This window comes from Canis lupus, chromosome 31 (assembly GCF_048164855.1).
Source record: "Canis lupus baileyi chromosome 31, mCanLup2.hap1, whole genome shotgun sequence".
Lineage (NCBI taxonomy): Eukaryota > Metazoa > Chordata > Mammalia > Carnivora > Canidae > Canis > Canis lupus.
Genome location: NC_132868.1, coordinates 31,694,394 through 31,710,360, shown reverse-complemented (window position 1 = coordinate 31,710,360; position 15,967 = coordinate 31,694,394). Strand labels below are relative to the sequence as shown.

The window sequence follows — 15,967 nt, the reverse complement described above, 5'->3', positions numbered from 1 at the left end:
ACTCCAGGACCCAAGCTAAAAATAGGAACCGTCTCTTAAACACTGTCAATCTTGGGAAAAGAAAGAAGACTGTGGTAAGCTATACGTTGGCCTTTAACATTTCTGCATTGAAGTAATATAGGTCATCCCTGCTTACCTTTTCTTAACTGAAGCAAGTCACATGCCCAAGCTTGATATTAAAGGGTGGATATATATAATCCTCCTTTAGAATGATGAAGAAAATGATTTTGAACAATATAATCAGGACATCAGCCAGATGGTGATATTGGAGGCCCCATTCTCATATGCCCCATGGCAACAATAATTTGGCAGCCGTCCACAGATAAAGGTGGCTTGTAGGATCTTTGGGATCCAAGTAGGAGGTTATGAAGTCCTGAACGAGCCTGAGACTGAGGAGGGCGGTTTTAATGGGACTGGGAGAAGTCACGCCTGTTGGTGCCTTGGTTATCATGCTTGCTGACCTCAGCACCTCTGTGGACCCTGAAGAAACCTGTGAGCTAATACGGAAGAGCCATTGCTTTAGTCTGTTTTTAATTGAACCATTCTGTACAATAGAAGAGATCTATTAAGCTCAAGCTTAAATGATTCAAACATCTTTTCTACAAATTAAATTGACCTTTCTTGCTCAGAGATCTCAGTTTTATCTATTACTGGATGAGAGAGGAATCAGTTCACCTTCCAACTTTCTATATTTCTGTAATTTCTAGAATCCTCCTAATTTCCTTTTATCTTAATTTCCTTTTATATTTTCTCACAATTATTTTCGAAGTTCATTTCTTTCTAGTAACACTATGTCAAATGATACCCATGGCAACTTAGAAGCACTCCTTATATCTCGTTTCCCAGTCTCCTTGAGTATAGTTAAAAGCTTATTCAAGAATGTTGCCTGCCTTCCAAATTATCACAAGTGATACTTTTTAAAAAATGTTTTAGCACTGAGTAATATAAATTACTGCTCTTTCTGCCTCTAATAACAATTTCTTCACTGTCCAATATAAAGCCTGAAGCCAAACCTGTGTACATTTAATTTGAGCCACTTTTTGTCCTAATTAGTCCACATATGTAACAGAGTCATAGCTTTTTTTAATACAGAAGCTTCTCCAGACTACATAAAAGCAGTTTTCACATTGTCCTACATAAATCTATAATTCTATAGGTGGCTTGCCTGTTTTTGTTTTTGTTTTTTGTTTTTTTTTCTTCTTAGTCATGTGTCCCACAGAGTTCTTTAACACTGGGTGGTCAAGGACATGGCTTAATATCATCTTAATCCCAAACCAGAATTCCCAAGGAGATTCAGATACTAGTGAATTGTCAGTGACTCTTGGGGGGAAATATTTAAAACTATAAATACAATTTTGAAAAATGTCACTCATTTGATTCTGAAAACTTAAAATTAATTTTGGAAATATTTTAATTTCATTTTTATTCATTTATTTTAATGTTAATTTTTATTTTCAGAGAGGAAGGGAAGGCAGCTACAAAGGGAGAGGGAGAGAGAAAATCTTCAGGAGGCTCCATGCCCAGCACAGGGCTCGATGTCACAGCCCTGAGGTCACGACCTGGGCCAAGATCAAGAGCTGGGTGCTTAATCAACTGAGCCACCAGGTGCTCCTTAATTTCAATTTTATATTGAAGTTTAAAATGAGACTGTAGGAACCATCTACTCTGTTAAATAATTCATACTAAATAAGACAATTGCTTATTGTTTTAGACATTTGCAATTGTAAAGAATGCCCCACATTTTCTTCTTTTGATACTTAGAAAATATTTACCTTATCTATTCTCACTGTGTATAGTAACAGAAAAATATACCAATATTAAAACTTATTTTTCACAATAATCTTAGAGTTAGGTATCATTATTACCATTCTAGTTTGACAGATGAATAAAGTACAGAACATCTTGATGTCTTGCACAAGGATAACAGGAAGAGAATATTTTGTCTTCAGAATTCTGGAAACAAACTCTTAATTAATCCATTACATTGGACTGCTTTTTAAATATATTAATGAATACCTATTATTTTCTCATAATCATCAGAAAATTAGATAAGTGTTACTGCAAGTAACTATTATACATACTCGATAGATATTAAATTTATATCAACTACATAGCCCAACGTTTAACAGTATAATTTAGTTCTTGTTTAGTAAATGTACATTACACAAATGGATGGACCAGTGATTACAATCTGACCCAGCAAATATATTAAACATGTTTAGCATTTTTTCGTTTAACAGATAATAAATGTTCTTATATATATTTTTAAGGATTTATTTATTTTTTAAAAGATTTTATTTATTCATTAATGGTATATATATATATATATATATATATAGAGAGAGAGAGAGAGAGAGAGAGAAGCAGAGACACAGGCAGAGGGAGAAGCTGGCCCCATTCTGGGAGCCCGACGTGGGACTCCATCCCGGGATCCCAGGATTGCGCCCTGGACCAAAGGCAGGCGCCAAACCGCTGAGCCACCCAGGGATCCCCGGATTTGTTTATTTTTTGAGGGGGGGTGGAGGAAAAGTGGGAGAGGAAGAGAGAGAATCTCAAGCACACTCCCCATGAGCTCAGAACCCCACTTGGGGCTCAATGTCACAACCCTTAGGTGATGACCTGAGCCAAAATCAAGAGTTGGGAGCTTAACTGATTGAGCCACTCAAGTGGTCCAAAATGTCCTTATATTTTGAGAAAAACTTTTTTGTTGGTAAAAGACTTGTTTGCATTAAAGTAAATGAGACATTAAAAAATGAAAATATAATTTGTTGTGAAATGAATGGGAAAAATAATTGAAAATTATCTATTGTTTTAAAAATTAATTTAAAGGTGTTTTGGAATTTACATAACTAATAGCCTTGAAATAGCTATAAATCATTTTGTTAGCCTTCTGAGAATTTAATACTTTAGACTTACTAAAATTATCATCTTATTTGTTTTACTCATCCAGTTATTTGACTGATAATGGCTTTTTTTTCAGATTGAGAAATATCTGTGGGTGACAACAATGAATGTCAGATTGATATAATGTGGAGGAACTAAATGATTTCAAGAGACTCTGCTTTGCCTTGAATCATTCATATGTGGTGCCACACTATTCAAAAATTAATGCTATTCCATAAATGAATAATGATTTAAATGTACTCAATAATTGTTAATGCACAAGCTTTTTTCCTATCATATAATCAAAAAAAATGATGCGGCTTTGGCTAGTCTCATGTTCTTTTTTAAAGTTATTCAAAATAGATACTGACAAAGAAACAAAAAAGCTATTTCTAATATACAATACATCATGTAAATTAAGTGGCAATATGCATATTTTCCAATCCTGATGTCCTGAGATTAATAAAAGGAACATTTTTAATATTAGGGTCTGTAAAGATGTTTGTCTCTGGGGAAAGCCACTGTTAAAAATGATGAAATTGATTATGTTGAATGCAATATATAATTCATACAATAAGTGATTTTAACAAGTACAAAATTAGTTCTTTCCATTGTTCAATAGAAGACAAAACTCAAATGGAAAGTCAGATCCCAATTAAGTACAATTTAAGAGAGGAACATGGTGCAGATGCTATGATTTTAGCACTTATTTATTTATCAAACATTTGTGCAATGCCTCTTTTTTTTCCTAGTCTGTAGAATGAAACCAGAGACCAGCAATGACAAGAGATCCAGAGGAGGACCCTTCTGATGACAATTTTAATTCCCTAAATTAATCCATGGAAGTAACTGGGCAGAAGCGAGCTGTGCCAAAAAGATAGAGAAACAAGTTCCTTAAAACTTGAGCTCTGCATTCAACTCCAATCTGTTTTTTAAAACTAGTTCATGTTTCTACTTATAATTGAAAGTGTCTTGCTATTATTATGGATGAGGATAAAAAGATGGAACTTTCTTAGAGGTAGAGATATTTAAGCTAAAAATTGAAGGATGCAGGTATGTGTATGCTTGATAACTGAACACAGGTGACCAGTTTATATAAATTATTAAATAAGAAAGAAGCACATTTGGAAAATTATGTGTGTTGGGGCATTCTATAAAAGATAGGCAGGGTCTAGTTCTTGAAAGAATGTCTATAATTTTTTTAAAGATTTTATTTATTTATTCATGAGAGACACAGAGAGAGGCAGAGACGTAGAGGGAGAAGCAGGCTCCTCAACTACAGGGGCCCAATGTGGGATGGAACCAGGATCATACTCTGAGCCTAGGGCAGATGCTCAACCGCTGAGTCACCCAGGCAGGCAGCCCGAGTTCTGGTAATATGTTGAGAATTTGAAATTTTTATTGAAATTATTAGAAAGATCTTCAAGGATTTGAGGAAGGGACCAAAATTATTGACAATTGGTTTTTCACAATGATCTCACTGGAGCATGATAGAGGAAAGAGTCAGAGGCAAAAAAGCTATTCAAAATTGTGTTGAATTGCAATGCACACAGGAATTAACAAAGGCTTAAATGAGAGCATTTGCCAAGACATTTTAGTAGGTAGGATCTATAGTATCTGGTGTTAGCACTGGGCGTGGAGCTTAACTTAACAATGACTATCAGTTTTCTGATTGTCTGTTGGGGAATATGGCAGCTGATGGTGTCATTCATTGAGATAAGGGTATCAAGAGGAAACCATATATGTAAAAAAAACAAATTGTATATTCCAAGTGATATACCTATCAGTGTAAGCTGAAACCTGTATTTCAGTTGCTCTTTTAGCCACCACCTACCATAGCAATCTCCATGAAGTCCCAATCTAAATGCATTTGGCATTTCTCAGATATCCCCAACAACTATCGCATGTTTGCAGCTCATTTTCTTCTGCAATCTCTCCCTTTGGCCTCTTCCATTGAATATTCCATAAATGCCACGTGTGGTTTCCTTTTTGGGATACAGCAATATCCCAAGAGATACAGCTACTCTGACTTCTGCCACAAATAACTTTCTCCACTCATCTGTTTGGCTTCCTCTGGACCATGCTGAATCTCTCAACAATGGCCAAACTGCTCTGAACACTCCTGTTACTACCAATGTTCTGGAGTCCTTCAGTATAGATTGGAGCAGTGTTTTTTGTACAAAAGCCATGTTCTATTTGACGCAAAAGTGAAAAGGCAGGGCTTTCTCCCTTGAGAACCTGGTTCTTCCACTTGAGCACAAAAGGATTGCTCACAGCACCAAAGACTCACAAAGGTTTAGTGAAAAGCCTTTTTCCATTTTACTTAGCAGCTCTACGCGCTCCAAGGCTGGGCCTGGGCTGTGCACAATTGTGAACCACAGTCACCACGTTGCACCCTTGTGATATTAGGCACTGTCATTTAATTGGCTTGCCTGCTTTGATTTCGCTGCCTTAAAGACTAATTTTTACAGAGGACCCTCCATCCAATGGACTTACCTTGCCATTTGCCAGAGAAGCTCACAGCTCTCCCATTGAATTACTGAATCCTTAGACTCCAGAGCCTACGACTGACTTGAACATGCTTACATGCTCCACGGTATCATACAAAGTTTTTTCCCCCAAGGGACGGGGATGGATTCCCAACCAAGGAGTTAAAGACCATCTTAATACTCCCATTAGACCAATTCTTAGATCTTCAAAGATAGGACTGCGGTTTTTGTAAGTTGACTTGTTCTATAAAATCATAAATAGCATTCTTCCCAGAAGACGTCTGAATAAATCCCTGATAAAGCGGTTTTTCTCTGTTTTGCCAAAATAATCATGTTGTCTTAAAATATTTTAGATGGGAGTTTGTATGGATTTCTTCTCTAAAGGATTTCAGTTATATTTTTTCACCATCAAATGCAACTACACGGTAAGAGGATTTCATTTTGAAAATTTCTGAGGATGATAGGAATAAGCCAGTTCTATGTAGTCTGCTCAGGTTGATTCAATTTTAACTAACATACTGTGTTCCAGGAATTCCTCAAAGCACTGGCGATGCAGCAAAATGTTGACAAAGAATGGCTTAGGTCCTGGTGGACTTATGTGACACTCACATTCTACAAACATACCAAGCCTAGGCAGGGTTCAAAGAAAACTTGCTCATGCTTAGATGATGTAAAAAGTTATTTAAATTCCAATTTGGGAAATGACCAATTCTTTTCTGCACTTTCAGCATACAGGTAGGCTCGATTTACAGGTAGGCAAAAATGATTTTCATTGTTATCTCTGATATCTAGCTATGCACTTTCCAGAATAAACTCAATTACAGGTCCATTGCTTTATTGTCACTCATAGATAAGTGGAAATTACATCTCTCTAATATTTTTTTAGAAGTAAAAATTTCAGGGGGCCTGGATGGTTCAGTCGGTTGAGCATCTACCATCGGCTCAGGTTGTGATCCTGGGGTCCTGGGATGGAGCCCCACATTTGGCTCCCTGCTCAGTGGGAAGTCTGCCTCTCTCTCTCCCTCTATCCCTCTCCCTGCTCATGCTCTCTCTCAAATAAATAAAGAAAATCTTTAAAAATAAATAAATAAAATTAAAATCCATTCTCAGGGCACCTATAAGCTAGGCTTAGTTGGTTAAGCATCCACTTTTGATTTCATCTCAGATCATGATCTCAGGATCATGAGATAGAGCCCCAAATCAGGCTCCAGGCTGAGCTGGAGCCTAGTTAGGATTCTCTCTCTCCCTCCCTCTTGCCCCTCCCCACCCCCACTTATACACTGTATCTCTCTGAAAACAAAGTTAAAAATAAGAATAAAAAATTTAAAAAATTCTCATCCTATTGAAAGCTTTTCTCTACTTGCAGATTAGGCCTGTTTCTGTAATTGGTTCTTTCACTCCTCCTTCCCTGTTCACAGGCTGAATCTGGCCGCTCTAAAGCTTGAACAAGTAGTAAAGAAGAGAGGCACAAGAGAAAAATCCTACATGACTGGAACAGTTGTCGTTTGCTTTTGGTGCCCTGAAGATAAAGTGTATTCTAAAATTCTACATGCTTATTCTTTACTTCCTGAGGTGCTTTTGAGAGTTTTATTTTATACCTCGTCTAGTATGGGAATCTTTCAACTATAGTTTCCTTGAAGTGAGAGATCTCTTCCTTTGTAACAAACAAAATATGGGTTGGACATGGTCATATTTCTGCCTTCCCATTTCAATGGCTTCCTGTTACTCTTAGATAAAATAAAAATCTCTCACTGCTGCCTCTAACACCAGTGTTACCTGCCCTGAGCAACCTCGCCCTGCAATAACTGCCACCTTGTTCACATTGCTTGTGGGGTATGAAGACACATTGCTTTTTTTCAGCCTAGTACTGTTGTCCCATGCATGGTTCCCTTGGTCTGCTATAATCTCCCTCTGTATTTTTCTATCTTTCAATGATCAGTTTAAATCCTAGCAAGTTAAATAAGACTTTTTATGAAAGCATCATCTAAGTCAGCATAACCCTTTATTTTTTTAGTTCAGCACATTAATTTGCTAATGGATTTTATTTATTTGCTTTTTGTTTCCTAGCTCATTTCCCCACACTATAACCTTCGACGTGTCGTAAGATTTGTGTTTATTTGTTAATTAGCAATTATTCATTATTAGGAATACATCATTGATATTTCAGAAGAATATTTAGCTGTGTCTAGTAGAAAATATTACAATATGTTAAGTGAAAACATGGAAAGATGAAATATTTACCTGTACTTAAACATTTTATATGTTGCCAAGTAATGCACGTGTTCTCTGGAAATGGAGCTAAAAAGTATAGTTGTAATCTTAACATGCCACAATACTCTCAGACATGTTTAGCATGTACCAAAATAATAGACTATCCTATTTTGTTAGTTTCTCATGGTTCTCTCTCTTAAAAAAAAAAAAAAAATTATTTATTTATTTATTTATTTGAGAGAGAGAGAGAGAGAGAGAGAATAAGTGCAAGCATGTGTATTCATGCAAGCTAGGGGTAGGATGGGGGAGACATGGGAAGGGAGAAAGGCTCCACACTGAGCTACCCAGGCACCCCCAGCTTGAAGAACATTTAAAGAAACCTGAGAGTCAACTGTGGACAGGCAGGGTACTTCTCTGATGAATTCAGATTTTCAAAAGAAAACTCTGGAATGAGGCATATAGCCAATGCCCTATCTAAATAGGAAGGGTTATTTGTATGTGGGTAGTGTCAAGACTAATGTTCAGAATTAACTGAGGATTGCAAAAATTTACAAGGAGAGAAATGACTTGGATTTAGCTTAGATTTCTGATTGAGGGTTTTTATATATTTAATAAATAATTTTTATGGTTTCTTAGCTGTGATGGTTAATTTTATGTGTCAATTTGACAGGCTACGAGGTTCCCAGATTAAAAGTTATTTCTCAGTGTGCCTGTGAGGGAGTTTCTTGATGAGATCAGCATTTGAATCAGTATGTATCAGTAGATTGCCCTCCTCAACATAGATGGGCATCATTCAATCCACTGAAGGTCTAAATTTTAAAAAAGGTAGAGGAAAGAGGATTTCCCCCCTGTCACCCCCATCTTATTGTTTGGACATATCTTATCAATCTACTCTGGCCCTCAGACTGAGATTTACACAATTTTACAAAAAATGGAAATACTACTTTATACAGTTGCATTAGTTTTTATCCCTACTTTGAAACAAATTTGACTTCTTTGTTGTTAGAAGCTTGAAGAATACCAAACATTTTCATGGTGGTAGGCAGAGTACTTATTCTAAGGTAACAATGTTTAATGCACATTTCTTTTCAATAATTCAGTTTTTACCTTGGGAAACAATTTTGAAATCAACTGGGATGTTGATTTCAATATGAGGTCAGTTGGAAATGGAGTAAAGTTCAGAGCCTCTTAATTAAACATCAGGAGTCTCTATCAGGAACTGCTCCTGTATTAAAGGAGAATGCCATCTTCTACACTCCAGTTTCTGATTTATGAAACCAAGCTACCATGTGACAATTGATATTTTATTTTATTTTATTTATTTTATTTTATTTTATTATTTTATTTTATTTTATTATTTTATTTTATTATTTTATTTTATTTTTTTATTTTATTTATTTTATTTTATTTTATTTTATTTTATTTATTTTATAAGAATTTACTTATTTATTCATGAGAGACACAGAGAAAGGGGCAGGGATATAGGCAGAGGGAGAAGCAGTTTCCCTGTAGGGAGCCCAATTCAGGACTCCATCCTAGGACCCCGAGATCATGCCCTGAGCAGAAGGCAGACGCTCAACTGCTGAGCCACCCAGGGGTCTCCTTTGCTCATTTTTAAACTGGTTTTTTGTTTTGTTTGCTGTTAAGTTGTATGAGTTCCCTATACATTGGATAGTAATCCCTTATCAAAGGTGTAGGTAGCAAATTTTTTTTGCCCATTTTTAAGCTTGTCTTTTCATTTGTTGACTGTTCTGTTTGCTTAGAGGAAGGCTTTTAGTTGATGGAGTCCAACTTGTTTATTCTTCATTTTGTTGCCTTTGTTTTTGGCATCATATACAAAAAATTGCCAAGACTAATGTGAAGGTACTTATTTCCTGTGTTTTCTTCTATGGTTCCAGGAGTTTTATGGTTCTAGATCTTATGTTCAAGCCTTTTTTTTTTTGAAACTATTTTTTTTAAGTTTTATTTATTTATGATAGTCACAGAGAGAGAGAGAGAGAGAGAGAGGCAGAGACATAGGCAGAGGGAGAAGCAGGCTCCATGCACCAGGAGCCTGACGTGGGATTCGATCCCGGGTCTCCAGGATCGCACCCTGGGCCAAAGGCAGGCACCAAACCACTGCGCCACCCAGGGATCCCATGTTCAAGCCTTTAATCCATTTTGAATGGATTTTTGTGTCCATATAGTGTAAGATAGGGGTCCAGTTTTGTTTTTTGTTTTTTTCTACATATCACTATCCAATTTTTCCAACACTATTTATTGAAGAGACTATCCTTTCTCCATTGTGTATTCTTGGCTCTTCTGTCTATAATTAATCAAACATATTTTGATTTATTTCTGGACTCTATTCTGTTCCATTTATCTACAAGTCTGTCTTTATGTCAATTCTATACTATTTTGATCACTATAGCTTTGTAATATAGTTTGAAATCAGGAAGTGTGATACTTCCAGCTTTGGAAGGAAGTGTGATACTTCCAGCTTTGTTCTTGCTCAAAACTGGTATTCATTCTTCTTTTGTAAAGAAATGAAACCATCTAGTCCTGAGCTTTTCTCAATTGGAACATTCTTGACTGCTGATTCAGTCTCCTTACTAGTATTTGATGTGTTGAGACTTTCTATATTTTTATGATTCAGTCTTGATAGGTTGTATGTTTCTAGGAATTAATCCATTTTTTCTAGTTATTCAGTTTGGATATATAATTGTGCATAGTAGTCTCTTATGATCCTCTGTATCTGTGTTAGTCATAATGGCTCTTCTTTCATTTATAATTCAATTTATTCAAATCCTCTCTCTTTTTCCTGATAAATCTAGCTAAAGAATGAACTATGTTATCATTTTAAAAAATAAGTTCTTAATTTCATTGATCTTTCCTATTTTGCTTTTGGTTTTTATTTCACTTATTTCACTGTTATGCTATTTCCTTCCTACTACTAACTTTGGGCTTAGTTTGCTCTTTTTTATGTGGTTCCTTGAATTGTATAGTTAAGATTTTTTTTTCTCCTTAATTACTGCTGTAAAATTCCATTTTCAAACTGTTTTTACTGAATCCCATAAATTTTGGCTGTGTATCCTTTTTGTCTTTTGTTTCAAGATATATTTTTAATTTATTTTATTTTTTTTGACTCATTAAAGAAGATGTGATTTATGTATACAATGGAATATGACTCATTGATTGTTCTTGATTGTTCAGTGTGTTAGCATATCTTGAATTGTTGACTGGTGGGATTGTCAAGTATACATATCTATTTATGAAAATACCAGTGTTCATAAAAGCAATAGAAACCCAGATCTGATTCAGTTCAGTACATAGAAAGCTTCCCTGAGTTCTGTCTAGATATATGTGTCTTAATCTACAATGATTGATAAGTGATTCCCACTCCATTTTATCAAAAGGTCATTTATTTATGATGTGACCCTCTCTCCATTCACTTCTATCTGTACATCATCTCCTTACCAAAAGCTGCATTTGAAATTTACATTCCCATCAGCAGGCAATGCTGGTCAACCAGCAAAAATGGTCATGTTGGTGATTCAATCTCCTTTGCTTTTCTCCTGTTTTCTAGCAAACAGAATGAGTTGTGTTTTCTCCATTTACTTTGATATCTTTACTTACTTTAAATTCTGATAATCTGATGGATACAATTTTATACTTCATTACATATGTCTTTGTCAAAAAACTTCAAATTTGAAATAGAGTTTGGCATATTATTGACCATGTCCTATCCCACAAAATGGCTTCATGAGGATAAAAGCATCTCCCAAATTACTCTACGCAAAAAAAAAAAAAAAAAAAAAAAAAAAAAAAAAGTTTCATCTTAAAGTTTCCCTGGGACGATGTTCTCAAAGTGACATTTCTGGAGCAGAAGCATCAACATCTATGTAAATACAAAATACAGAGCCCTAAGTGAGATGTATGGGAGCAGAATTGGGGAGGTGGGACCCAACTTTCAGAGCTATATAACAAGCCCTCCAGATGATTCTGGTTCAAGCCAAATCTGAGAATTTCTGTATTAGAATATCAGAGACAGGGAATCCCTGGGTGGCGCAGTGGTTTGGCGCCTGCCTTTGGCCCAGGGCGTGATCCTGGAGACCCGGGATCGAATCCCACATCAGGCTCCCGGTGCATGGAACCTGCTTCTCCCTCTGCCTCTCTCTCTCTCTCTCTCTCTGTGTGTGTGACTATCATAAATAAATAAAAATTTAAAAAAAATTTAGAATATCAGAGACAATTCTAATACAAACAGCATCAATAAATAAGATAAATTAATGGAGTTAAATTTAAATCATTATAGTAAGTGGGAAATGTCAGTACTTACCAGGGTCTAGGGAAAAGAAGACCGTGACTTATTCATTCATTTAAAGATATCTATTACACATCTGTGATGTTTAAGTCACTGGGGCTACATGCTAACTCTATAGATGTGACAAAAGCTATACACTTCAAGATTACAATATAAAACAAATGGAGAATAGCAACACTAAACACAAAAACCACACAAGAAATATATAATTACACATTTTATTAATTTTATATAAAAATACTCTATATAAAAAGTATAGGTTGCTATGAAAGAGTTTAAAAGAAAGATGTAATTTAGACTCAGGGATCAGAGAAAATCATTCTGAGGAATTTATACCTTTTTAAATGACCTAAAACTAATCCAAAACTTCCAGACAATAGTGGTTGGTGATGGAGGAAAGGAGTATTCCAGACCATAAGAACAGAAAAACATGTGAAAAACCCCTCCGTACGGAAGATGTTCATCTGTTCAGAAAAACCAGAGTCAGCACTATGAGGCACTACCTAGATGTCTCCCTCAGAATGGAGGCACAAGCCTGCGCCCCTTGTCTCAATATGGGATCACTCTCAATATGGGATCAACCTTTCAAGTTGTAGAGCTCCCTGTGTGACCAACCTAGGCTTTGGTTTTAAATGAATCCCTGTTCAACTTCTTTTGCCTAACTTTTTGCTTCCTTTACTTCCTTTCAGCTCCAATAAACCTCTGAAGCACATGTCTCTGTCTCCAGAGTCTATTTCCAGGAAACCTGACCCAAGACAAGAAAAAGTTTCTTTTAACCAGAGGGTGGTTAGAAAGGGTTAGAGCAGTGGGAGATGTGGGTGCAGACAGGCAAAGACAGATGCAAGTCCATACTTAACGCATTTTGTTCTAAGTGGAATAGAAGAGGCCATTTTGAAGGGTTTTTAAGAGGACTTACCAAATATGATTTAAAATTATCACTCTGGACACTGTATGGAAATAAAATGGGCAAAGCTTTTTCTCCCACATATGGATGGAAAATAAAGGAATTGGCACTCCCTTCCTGTCATGAAGATATTATAATTTTAACACCGTGTGGTCCTTCATACTCAGACTTCTCAGTCATTGCCTTTCTTAGAACAAGAATCATATTATTTCATAAATGAGGTTTCACATTCCTTGGAAAAAAGCTCAAATTTTCTAACTCTGAATTCTCAGGAGCTATTTTTATCTTATTTTATTTATTTATTTAAGAGAGTGCACACAGTGAGCAGAGGAGGCTGAGGGAGAGGAAAAAGCAGACTCCCTACTGAGCGGGGAGCCTGATATGGGACTAGATCCCAAGACCCCGGAATCAGGACCTGAGCCAAAGGCAGGCGCTTAACCAACTGAGCCACACAGGTGCCCCTGAATTCTCAGGAGCTATTATCACATTTCTGAAAACATAGCAAATGCTTGTTACTAAAGTTAAAATAAAAGTTGCTTTGGGCACATGAGTGGCCAGGAAGGCATTGGCTCTCTCCAGGATGAGGATCTGCCCTCATCATCTGAGAGTTCACTGCAGCTGCCTGGAGTCAGTTCCTTAGCTGTGGGAAGCATAAGGACTGGATGTATCAACACTCTAAGAATAGATTTGTCTCATGAGAGCAGGCTCATATTAAGCAGGCCCCCAGAGACAGATGTTTAATGCCTGAACTTAAAGGTAAATCAGCACATTTTCTCCCCTTCAGCACGCTATACTAAAGGCCCAAATATGACTAAGATGCTATCTGTACATGTGCCAGTCTACAAGTCAAATTATAATCAGAAATGTGTTTGGTAAGCACAGAATCAGAGAAAAGGAAAGTCACTGTGATCTGAATGTGTAAAAGCATCATTCTACTGAGATAACCTGATTCATTCATATCCAAAATATGGATTTTTCCGCTTATTAAGACCAGACAACAAATATCTTGGTGCTTACCTAAAAATGCGCAGAATATGCTTTCCTGATGTTTCCAGATTCAAGCAGAGTTCTCATTAAAGAAATACACTTTTTCTTAATTATGTTAATTACTTTAATGAGGTTTTAGTCAATTCTTGCTAGAGTAATTTCAAGCCTTTAGAATGATTTTCCCCTATCTCTAACATGACTCTGTTTATGATAATTTAATAATGTAGCTCAAGATGTTTATGTTATTTCTGTCATTTCAGGGAAGGGAAATTATTATTTGGGTAGAAGCTAATTTTTGTCATTTTTTTTTACCACTGTGTAGTGATTAAACTCATACTCGAGTGACAATTCTATTGCATAGCAGCCAATATCTTTTGAAATCCTTGTGTTAGGAGCAATATTGGATAACAATATTAATTACTCAAATAGATGAAGAGAGGGAAGGAACTTCTCTATAGAGTAGCACATTATTTATTGAACATTAGTTGTCTCAATTTGTTAATAATTTAGAAAGCACAGAACTACCTATGCAAAGACTTAGAGACATACGTAGGTTAAAAATATGGCTTCCAGAAAACCTCCTGAAAATTATGCAGTTGATCCTCTTTGCTTCTCAATTTCCCCATCACAAGAGTGAGAATAGTGATGAGGCTATATTATAGTTTATGCATTTATGCAGGATAATAATTAAATTATCTAATGTGGTTCTTTTATTACCAAGTTGAAAATAAAATAGCATTTCATCCTGTGAGCTTAGACAAAATGTTTTATTCTCAAAAGGTCGGTCATGAATTTGGACAAGTTCTGTATTTCGGTGATAAATTTTAATTTTGGCCAGAGATTAAAGAAAAAAAGAACTACATAGTGAAGAAAGTAGCAGAACGAATAGCAGCATGGTGGAGGAAAAGAAGTAGGACATAAAAGACTGTAGTTCTATAATGACTGGGTGACCTGCCATTATCTAGTATTTCTGATTAGTAGATTCCCCAATATAAAAGAAAGATTCTAATATGTGCACCATCCAAATACTTGCCTATTGTGACTAGTTGAAATAATAAATGTGAAAATAAAGACTTATACAAATGTTAGTGAAATGCATTACTAATATTCATTTTATAATGGAGCTATTATACATTATTATGGTAACAAAGATAAATTGTTGCTAATATAATAATAGTATTCACAATAGTTTTACTTATAATAATGATAATAAAATCAGGACATCTTAATTATCACAACTCCACACTTATTTAGCAAAAGGAAAATGAGATGTAACTAGAATAAGTAGAAAGTAATTATTAACTTTTTCTTAATCATTGAAACTTATACTTGATAATGAAGCCACTTGCTTTTTGATGTTTTCAAAATCAGAATCTATGTTGAAAAGCATATTCATAATGAAAGTGAAGAATATTTGTTTTATTATTTTTGTCATTTGTCTTGGTTTCATTTTTGTTCATTTTAAGACTAAAGTTCAAGAGCAGGGTAGAACATTCGGCAGTGCTGATCTGACCAGATTAGCTGCAGAAGAATGGCCAGTGCAGTACTGAGACATGGAGGGATCTTGGATTTGATTGATGACGCTTGCCAAGAAGACAGGCTGCCATATGAGGATGTTGCAATACCACTGAATGAGCTTCCTGAACCTGAAGAGTACAATGGCCCCATAGAATCTGTTAAAGAGCAAAAAATGAAGTGGACTGACTTAGCCTCATAGTAACTCCATGAGAATGTTCCCCACCATAAAAAGTGAACAGGTGGCTCCTTTTTCATGCATGGAGATTTTTAAAATATTTTCTTCTAGTATCCCAATTCAGATCTTTCAGTGATAAATTCACATCGAAAAATAGACACCCACTGAATTTGTGGTGGAAAAGTGCAATGTAAAAATAATCGCCAGAATGAGAAAAGGTTTAAGATTTCTCAGGAATGCAGAATATTTGGCCCCTGGAACCCAAATTTCTTTATTCATTAGCTTGTGTTTGAATGGAACTGGTTAAACATTTGCCTTACCTCTGATTTTGTTTTACTATCAGAGTTTAACACTTCCCAACTACTTATCCATGTCCTATGACATGGATGATTGAAGATACGAGACAGAGGGCCAAGATGCATGATGGTTAATTTCTCATATGCCGCCACTCTGAGAAGCATCATGCGTGACAGTGTATAGGACCCACAGGATTATGG

At 35.8% G+C, this 15,967-nt stretch overlaps 1 long non-coding RNA gene and 1 pseudogene across 5 annotated transcripts in view; both read left to right on the top strand.

The window, feature by feature from the left end:
• The window catches only part of LOC140622444 (uncharacterized), a 44,041-nt gene that overhangs the window by 12,658 nt on the left and 15,416 nt on the right, over positions 1–15,967 (top strand). For 2 of the 5 annotated variants that reach the window (XR_012022207.1, XR_012022202.1), the window contains exons 5-7: positions 8–74; positions 1,459–1,605; positions 2,981–3,268. This is a non-coding gene — a long non-coding RNA (uncharacterized lncRNA). Of the gene's footprint in view, positions 1–7; positions 75–1,458; positions 1,606–2,980; positions 3,269–3,635; positions 3,767–15,967 lie in introns of those variants that run through there. The other 3 variants (XR_012022203.1, XR_012022206.1, XR_012022204.1) reach the window with 3 other exon arrangements.
• LOC140622443 (anaphase-promoting complex subunit 13 pseudogene) lies at positions 15,298–15,494 on the top strand (annotated as a pseudogene).